The sequence below is a fragment of the Mchenga conophoros genome, linkage group LG15, assembly GCF_057382185.1.
Source record: "Mchenga conophoros isolate Kocher_MC1m ecotype Shallow Benthic linkage group LG15, M_conophoros_male_GT1.1, whole genome shotgun sequence".
In the NCBI taxonomy this organism is placed as follows: Eukaryota; Metazoa; Chordata; class Actinopteri; order Cichliformes; family Cichlidae; genus Mchenga; species Mchenga conophoros.
In genome coordinates this window covers 7,817,813-7,827,683 of record NC_140540.1, presented here as the reverse complement: position 1 = coordinate 7,827,683, position 9,871 = coordinate 7,817,813, and the positions used below count along the sequence as shown (strand labels likewise).

At 41.1% G+C, this 9,871-nt stretch overlaps 1 protein-coding gene across 2 annotated transcripts in view; it reads left to right on the top strand.

Annotated features, from left to right (window-relative positions):
* Window positions 1–149: 149 nt before the first annotated feature.
* Window positions 150–9,871, top strand: part of LOC146557667 (estrogen-related receptor gamma-like) — a 33,941-nt gene continuing 24,219 nt past the window's right edge. The window contains exon 1 of one of the 2 annotated variants that reach the window (XM_085247077.1): window positions 150–177. The gene's annotated coding sequence lies outside the window, so the exon portion shown is untranslated. Of the gene's footprint in view, window positions 178–299; window positions 431–9,871 lie in introns of those variants that run through there. The other variant, XM_085247075.1, reaches the window with a different exon arrangement.

The window sequence follows — 9,871 nt, the reverse complement described above, 5'->3', positions numbered from 1 at the left end:
ATACAGGAACCCTGTGTGTCCTCTACCCTCCCTTCTACTCACCTCCTCCCTCTGCATATAAGGGTACGCTGGCTTGTGTTCTCCCTCACCCCTCCAACAGTCTGCCCACCACCCACCCCTGCTCTTAGACACACTTTTTGTCTGACACACTCTCTCAGGACTCCCCCTGCGAGCAAGGTAGGCAGGTAAACTCAGCACTGGATCAGAGTGAGACGCTGAGAACAGAAAGAGAGGGAGGGAGGGTGAGGGGAATGTGTGTGTTTATGAAATTTTTGTGTGTTGGGAGTGTGTGTGCGTGCGTGCGCGTGCTGCTGCATCGCTGAGCTACAGAGACCGGAGGCGAGGAGAGCTGGAGCGTTTGTCCTTGAGACTGACTGACTGCAGCTATAGAGCGGAGGACCAGCCAGCCAGCCAGTGCATGAAACTGACAGTGAGTACTGAGCGAGAGCAATAAGGCTGAGCGGACGAAGAAGTAGTAGATGCAAGGTTTCTTTTAATTGCAGCAAATGTGTTGGTGATGTGGTTTTGTGTGTGTGTGTTTTCTGTTTTTGTTCCTTCGAAACAGTCCAGTGTGGTGTTGAATTGGAGCAGAAGTGTGTGTCTGTGTGTGTGCGTGTGCCAGAGCAGGTGAAGGTCTGCTCTGATCCCAGGTGAACTCATCTCTCAGGCTTTTTTTAAATTTTATTTTATTGGCTCACATCAACACTTGCTTCTGAGCCTTCATGTAAGACTTTGTAAAGCGGTTGGGCAGTTGTTAAGTGTGTCTGCGGCAGCGTCCTCTGTTTTGTTTTTTCTTTTTTTGTCTGCATGCTACCCCCCCCCCCCCCCCCCCCCCAAAAAAAAAAAAAAATGTCAGTAAACACAACATCTGTCCAGCTCTGCCCCCACCACCACCACCACCCAACCCCCGGGCTTCTCTCTTCTTCCTCGGTGCTTCTGTTGACAGATCGATAGTTATGCATCTATAATTGGAAGTCATTATTTATGGCGGCCCTCCAAAGCGAGTCATTATCATGTGTAATCTTGCAGAAAATTACATTTTGACTGGTCTACCTTGGCACGGCCGGGATTAAGTGCGCTGTGCTGAGCGGGCTGAGGGGATGACCGGAAGGTGGGGTCACCGCAAGGACCCCACCCCCGATGCCTGGTGAAAGAGTTGGGCAGGAAGGGGAGACGTTTAATTGTGTCACATCTCACCTCAAAAGCTGAAATATACCAGAGGTGTATAAGGGGAAAGAAAGAACAGAAGCACAGTGTGAAGAGGGAAGGAGGTGAAATAACTGAAGGAAGAGACCTGGCATTAGCTCGACGTGGTACGAGACACCGTTGTGAAATGAGACGAGGCTCACCTGTGGAGCTGCTGATAAATTGGGGTTTGGCTGGGTTTGAGGCGGATGGGCAGATAGACGGAGAGCCAGAGGGTGAATTCATAAAGCTGTGGTAGAGGGAAAAAAACAGATAATGTGACAGGATAAGCTCTTTCACTCTATGTGCGTTTTGCGTTGATTTGTTTATGCAGACATGCTGACATTGAGCTCGAGGGTAAAATTTGCCACCTGTGGAGATGTAAGTGAGATGATGAGATGGGCTGCATGGTGTTTCTGTGTATGTTTGTGTGTGTGTGTGGGTATGTGAAATGTTTATAATAATTCCTGACATCAGCATTAGGTGTGTGAGATGCTGATTCCCAGGATTTAATGTGCCCCGGTCCCGCATCAGTGGATCCTCACCAGAGACCGGTCGGATAACCGTGTCTGTGCATCTGTGTAAAGGAGGGTTAACAACTTGTGAAAAAGCACCAATGACAAAGATAATACTCTTGAGTAAAAGTACCAATAGAACAGTGAAAATACATGCAAAAATCTTGCACTTTAAAACTCTACTAAAGGAAAGGCTCGGGGATATAAACAGGTAAGATTAGCCTGCTTTTACTCCCTTTCTCCTGCCTTTCTTGATTACATTAATAACAATGTAGGACTACATGTATAATAGTCTTCTAGGCTAACATTACTCCTATTAACAATTTGAATGTCGACAATGTCAGACTGAGAAAGCATTTTGAAGATTTCCTTATTTTCTTCTTGTTATTATTGTTATTATCACACTGAAATTATGCATTTTGAATGAACTTTATGCATTTTGTGGTCGTATTTTATTCTCTTTTTTTGTCATATCTCACAGGCTTGTTTTCTTTTCTATCATTCTAATGTTTTATGGCTTTATCAATGAATTTGATCCTAATGATGCCACATTAGTTCTGCCATCTATGCAAATTCCATCTATGCAGTTCTAATAAATGAAGCTAGTTATTCACAGGTCATATTTGCCATGGGTCCTGAATTAAAGCAAAATACAGCATGCAGTTGGGGGTCATGGTACTCTGTCGGGCATTTTAAACAGGAAAGACTCCATCACCGCATTCATCACCTTCATGGTTTCACACAGAAAGTTGTCAGAACATGTCTTTGCTTTTTGCAGATGATGTGGTTCTGTTGGCTTTATTGGACGATGACCTCCAGCTTGCCCTACAGCAGGTTGTATACGAGTGTGAAGGAGACGTGATGAGAATTAGCACCTGCAAGTCTGAGGCCATGGTCCTCAGCTAGAAAAGGGTGGAGTGTCCACTATGGGTCAGGAATAAATTGCTGTCCTAAGTGGATATTTACATATATATATATGAGTAAGAGAAGAGGGAAGTGGTATATTGGTGCAGAACATGCTGCACGTTTGAGGAACATTTTTCATTTCTAAAGAACTTCACCATTATAACACAGTTCACTACATAGTGAACTTACAGGATAGAAACAAAGTATCAATCCCCTCACAATGGTCAATCTATCAATCTGCCCTCCTCTACTGTAGTAGACTCTGTTTTCTGCCCGTTACGGTAAAGGAAGAGCTGATAGTGAAGCTGGCTGGCTGATCGACATTTCCACCCTCACCCATGGCTGTCAGCTGTGGGTAGTGACTGAAAAAATAAGATTACAGTTACAAGTGACAGACTCTGAGAAGATCCGCTACACCTCTTAATCAAATAGAGTCAACTGAGATGGTTCTGGCATCCGGCTAGGACGCCTTCTAGGTAAGATGTTTCAGGCATGTCCTGGAAGAGGCCCCGAGGCAGACCCACGACAAGCTGGAGAAATGAAGTCTCGGAGCCGGCTCATTGTGTGCGTTATTTTCATTTTTGATTCGGGTCAAAATGACTGGTGTACTTAAATACAACACAAATAATGTTCACTTGAAATTGATACCAGAGTCAAAAGATGGTAAATAAGCTTTAAAGTAATAATATGGATATAAGCTGCAAGTTATATTAAAGAAAGGTTTCGATTTTTGGTCAATGAAATATGAAAGCTAATTGTAATTTTGCAAAAGTAACAATAATCTATTTTTTTCCTTTAGATGAAATTAATCATATAGCTAATAATGCTATAGTAAGAGATAGGTTGGTTGTCCATGTGATTTAAATGTGTCAGTAGGATGAGAGTTAAATAGTTCAAGTTCAAGTTTACAAAAAAGTTTATTAACTTAAAAAGTAAGAAAGAAAATGCAGAAACTCCAAATACTTAAGCTTTCCCTACTTAATCTATTTAATTACTTTAAGCTTTTTGGTTTTGTGATGCTGGTTTAAAAAAACACAGAGAAAAAGAGGAGAATCAATCTCCAAGGACAGAATTTCAATAATGATCATATTAAGTAAATGAAATCCAAGCATACTTTATTTAGAGAAGACGTCAAGTAACTTCTAAATGACGCTATGCACCAAACCTCCTCGACAATATGCACAGGAGGACTCGAGGCTCAAGGGCATTACGTACAGCGAAGGAGAAGAGACGGGAGATGTTCTTGTTTTTTTGTTTTTTTCTGTTTTCTTCCCCTTTCAGCGGAAAGCGCACAGAAACAGAGGCGGCTGACCACAGGCCAGAAGCTGAGCAGTTAATCCAATAGGCTGCTGCTTGTTGAGAATATGAAAGGGTACTTGCTGTAGTAATCCACATTATGTTGTTAGAAGAAGCTCGGTTACATAATCACCCTAAGAACCTCCAGATGGGCTCCTGCCAGAAGACAACATGGCACGGTGACGGGACGGCGGACCAGTGACGTATTTGACTTTGAGCTCGCGCCTCGATGGACCTTGACGGTGCTTTCGAATAATCATCCCTTATCAAACTTGTTCAGCTAAAAGCAGTGTCCCGTTTTATAAATGTCACACACAATCCCTCCACTAGGGGGTAATCTAGTCAATTCATTTAACCAATAACACGAGCCCTTACTCAGTGCGTTTGGTCTCAAATATTCATAAAATACTCTTAAATGAGTCCTAATGAAATCCTGCCTTCCTGAAAGCTTTCCTGTGTATGTTTCCCAGAATGGCTCACCCCCTCCACCCTCCCAGAGGGACTTAACATCTCTAGATAAGTGAAAAAAAAAAAAAAAAAAACCATTTCAAGACCACTGACCCACTAAGGATAGCTGCAGCAGGTTCTAGCAGCTCTAAGTGACATTTCTATAGTTGCTTTAGCTTCTCCCAGAGGCTTTCGCAGGTTTCTGGCATAAGCCTGTGTGCGCGTGTATGTATGTATGTATGCGTTTGTGTGTGTGACCTCTGATCCCTGTGCAGTGTACCACAGATCAATACAGGGAAAGTGATCCGATTCCAAATGCTCATCTGCCACTTAATCTGTCATTTTATGTATCATTTCCCTTCCATTCATCTATTTAAAGGCATCCAACGACAAAGCACATGGCAGAGCTATCATTGCAGTTTCCTTTATTTGTTTTCAGTCTTATTTCTTTTGTCTTTCTCTCCTTTGACTTTCATGCGTCTCTCCCATTTAAGCGCCGGAGAGGTGCTGTGTCGGAGCAGCGGGACATCAGGGTTTGCACACAGTGTCAATAGTCTTTCCCACTGTCTCAGTAATTGATGGATGACTGTGAGTCAGATATAAACTAAGTAGATTACACTCACTAGATCTGAGGGCTGATGCTAATGTGCATGACGGAGGGGTTTGGAGCTGAAGAGTGACTGTCCAGTTTTGGAAGTCAATGCGACAGCTGGACCCAGAGGCTGAGAGACGGTGGCTGTGATTTTTGGGAAGAACATGCATACACACATATGCAGTGTGCCTGTTTAACCCATACTTTTTCGTGTTTCTCAGACAAACTGGATGCATCTGGTGTGAGGGGTCAATACCTGACAGCTGGGTGCTTTGTTACATGCAGCATCCCTCCAGAGCAGATATTGAGCTCCTGTCGTCGGCTCAGGCTCAGCAGTGTAAAAATACTTTTGATGTTTAACTGCAGCCCAGCGTGTTTGGTTTCATTTGCTGCAGTTTGCTTCCATTCATGTCGTTGTCCAAGTTTGTCCAGTTGGTTTGTTATTCAGTGTCAGGTTTTGTCATTTGTTGTTTGTTTTTGTTTAAATAGTTAAAAAGGGGCCAAAATTGGCAAATGGGTCAAAAAAAAATTAGTTACATTTTGTTAGTCACTTCTTGTTTAAATCCTGGCTAATAGTTAGCTTTTTAACTAGCTGATGAATCATAGACTACATTGATGTGGTTTATTAATATTGATGCCTCAATGGAATATAAGTTGACAGCTATAATAGCCCGAGGCCGAGAAACTGATAAATTAGCCTTGATGCTGATGGAATAACCCACCTAAATGTCCCTTTATGAAGCCTCCAGCTGTTTTCACCATCTTGCTGCTTTGAAATAGGACTAATGATCAAAGGGTGGATCTGATGGTGAAACTGCACGGTCATTTCCGGTGAGCATACCTTCTAACTCTTAAATTGCCACAGTTTAGCTGAAAATGAACAACCAAAACAGTTTATGCAGAGAAAGAGCCTGGTGGTTATGAAAAAGATGGTATGTTTAGCTTCTGTGTTAGCTTCTGTGTGCTAACATTTGCTAATAAAAGCTTAAAAGTACAACTGAGAGCAATGGGGATAGCTTTGGAGATATATATGTGTGTATATGAAAATAATTCATTTTTTCTGGCCAAAAAAGAAACTCCTTTCAAATGAAGCACACTCAAATGCAATCGCTGGCCACTTTGTTAGGTACACCTTGCTAGTAAGAGGCTGGATCGCCTTTTGACTTTTTGACAAAAGTGCTAGAAACATTGCTCAGAGATTTTGGTCCACAGATAACATCACACAGTTGCTTCACATCCATGACAACCACTTCCAAAATTTGCTCTATTAGGTTGGATTCTGGTGACTGCCGATGTTATTTGAGTACAGTGAGCTCATTTTCATGTTCAAGAAACCAGTTTAAGATGATATGAGCCGATATGATGCTGCGGTCATAAAAGGATGGACATGGTCATTAACAACACTCAGGTCGGTTATAGTGTCTAAACCACTGTTCTTATATGACAGAAGTGCCAACTAGTGTGGTTTTTACTGCTTCCGCAGCCCATCCGCATCTATATTAAGTTTGTTGTGCTTTCAGAGATGGTCTTCTGTATACCTCGGTTGTAATGAGTAGTTATTTTGAGTTACTGTTGTCTTACTATCAGTTCAAACAGTCTGGCCATTCTCCTCTGACCTCTGAGAAGGGATTTTTTTAAACCTAAAGACTTCTGCTCACTGGATATTTTCTTTCTTTCTTTCTTTTTTTTTTTTAAGACTTTTGAAACTGTATAGATTGTTGTTTTGGGGAAAATCCCAGTAACTAATCAGTTTCTGAAATACCCAGACTATGCCACATTCAAAGTCATGTAAATGACCTTTCTTCTCCATCCTGATACTCAGTTTGAGCTTCAGCAGCTTGTCCTGACCATGTCTACAAAGCTAAATGCATTGAGTTGCTGCCATTGTGACTGACTGGTCAGATATTTGTGTTAGCAAGCAGTTGCACAGGTGTACTCAATAGACTGACCGGTGAATGTTTTAAATGGGTTGTATACTTGTGTAGTTTTAAAAAGAGTTTGGACAAATACTGGATAGAATAAGATTTTCAATTAGTTAAAAAAGTTAACGGTAAGTTTTTACAATTTACAGAGGAAAGGTCGGCTGCTTACATATTCTTTTACCTTAGAAATATGTAATACTTGCTGTCTGAATGAGAACTTACTTTAAACCTGTTTGATTGTAATTTTTCAGTCAACTGACTGAAGTTAATGAGTGCCACATCTTATCTGTCTAACTTAAAAACATCAACTGCAAAGTGAACAAACAGCACCTTTTCATACAGTGGCACAAAGTCATAAGGAAATTATCTGAACATTTCTCTTTCAAGTGGTTCAATTGACGCCGCTATGACTTGGCTCAGGCAAACCCTACTATTGTTGTTGAGTGTCTCGAGAATGCTCGGCTGTTGCCAAGGAAAATATTAACTGCTGATAAAATAATTAATCTGTTGTTTAATTTCAACCTGAACTTTTCATTCTTCTGCATTTATTATATGGGAAAAAAATCTTGACCCTTTCTGAGCCAAACTAAACAGATAAAAATCATTTTAATGTCAACTCTAAGTTTCCTAAATGGTTTATAGAAGATAATTTCTCAGCGTAAAAATATTTTATCTCTTACATCAGCTTTAAGGAGATGTGACTCGTGATACTTGTCTGGGTTTTTGTGTTTTATGGTTGTGATAAAATTGTCTACGTTGGAAATCACACTCTTTATCCTTCACAGGTTTTCTTATGTACTTTCCCCTTTGTGTTTGCATGCGCTTGCATTGATATGTTTGTTTACACATATCTGTGTATGAGGCTGCTTTAATGCAGAGTGTGTTAGTGTTGGCTGGGTGTTTCATGTGGTGCATAATGAGATAAAGTCCCACTCCGTGCAGTCTGCTGTCTGGCTTTTTATCTGAGCTACAGATTAGCGCAGGTGATTTCATTCCTGTGGAAGTTTAGCAGGGGGTTGGCTCAGAGCACTAACACGACATCGTGACGATCAGAGAAGACGAGATGGGCCAAGGGTTTGTGTTGTTTCTTCCTTTCAAACCTAAAGGTCAGATCAGCTGGTCTGAAAAAGTAAAATGCATGTTCAACACCTGTGTTGTGCATCGGTGGAAAACATTAAACTGCTGCATTGTTGCCACAGGAAACTTATTGTGTCCTATGTTAATTCAGATAGAACTGGAACCATGTGGTCACACGGTATAATACACTACAATGTTAAAATTACATGTTTTGATTTTAACACTGATTACACTGACTGTGAGTAAATCTGTCTCTCGCAGCATAACCAAACACACTACATGGCAGATGTCTGCGTGTACACGTGTTCTTGTGTGTCTTCACATAGAGGAACTTTTGTTGACCTCTTCATGTGTGTTTTTGTCATTAAAGTGGATTAGGATGTAGTTACCACGCGTTGCCTAAGACCCATCTAACCCTTGAGCTACTTAGAGTAGCTTCACTCTCTCAGGACGAATGGCAGGATTCATTAGAGGACTGACTGTTTTAATACTTTGATTATTGTATTGTGCAGAAACTTACAATATAAAGCAAAGTTGTGATGGATTTCTGATATAGCATCATGCTACATCCTGTACTTGTGGTGGGTAGTTTACACTCATCGTGAGCATGAATGTCATGGTACTTTTTGGAATGATTGATGATGATTTTTAATAAGTATATAAACATATCTGCTTAAATTTCCCTTAACAAGTTACGGCTTGATCAGATGCTTTTTGTAGCCACTACCCAACTTTTGGCATAATTCTGGCTGGATATTTGATCAGTCGTCTTGGCAGGATTGGTAGAGTTCATTTAAATTGATTGGTTTTCTGGCACAAACCCAGCTTTCGAGCATAGTCCACAAATTTCCAACGTAGTTGAGGTCAGGGCTTTGGCAATGCCTTTTCAGAAGCTTAATGTTAGCCTGCTTTATCCATTGCAAAACAAGTTTTGATGTGTGTCCTGTTGGACTAAACTGTGTCCAGGTTTCTAGCTGTTGAATTGAGCTGAACTTGAAGAATTTGCAGATAGTCGTCTTTCATTATTAAATCCATTTTGTGCAGTGTACCAGTACCACTGGCACCGAAACATCTGGCACCAGGGCGTGATACTACCACCAGCATGCTTGACAGCTGGTACAGTGTTCTTATGTTTGAAAGCCTCACCTCGCCTCACCTCACCAAGCATACCTCTTGTCACTGTAGTCAAATAGCTCAATCTTTTTCTTGTCTAACCATAAAACTTTTCTCCAGAAGCCATTTGACTATGTGGGTACCTGCAAAATTTCAGTTGAGCTTTAAGGTGTCAATTTTGGAGCGCTGGCTTCTTTCTCGGTCGGTATCCTCTCAGTCAATGGTAATGGCACTTCACTGTATAGGGTGACACAGGGGTTCAAGGAGTTTCCAGTTCATGGGAGGCTTAAGCTTTGTTGGGTTGTTTCTGAACATCCTATCCAATTTCCTCTCATCTGAAGGTGACAGTTTGGGTCCTCTGACCTTGACAAAGTGTTGCCAAATAATCTGTACTTGCATAAAATAGTTTGCACTGATGATCTTAGAATTTGCAGTTTAGAAATGGCTCTAAGAAATCTTCCCACATTGTGTAAATCTACAAGTACTCAGTCTTAGATTTTCCCGAGTTCCTTGGACTTTCCCATCATTCTGGGTATAGGTCGATCCAATGAGTGCTGTCAAACAAATCCTTTTCGGCTATAGTCAATCATGATCGCTAACAAGATGTTAACAAGGCCTTGTCAAGTTAAAAGAGATGTATACTTTTGACCCTCTGTGTATTATAGAAAATAAGTTAAAACTTGTTCACTAAAGCCACCTGTTCCAACTGGGACAAAGAACAGTAAATTACCACGACATTCATGCCGATGATGAGTATATGTAAATTTCTGACCACAACTTTACATGATCAGAGCACTGACATTAACGTCGAGATACTT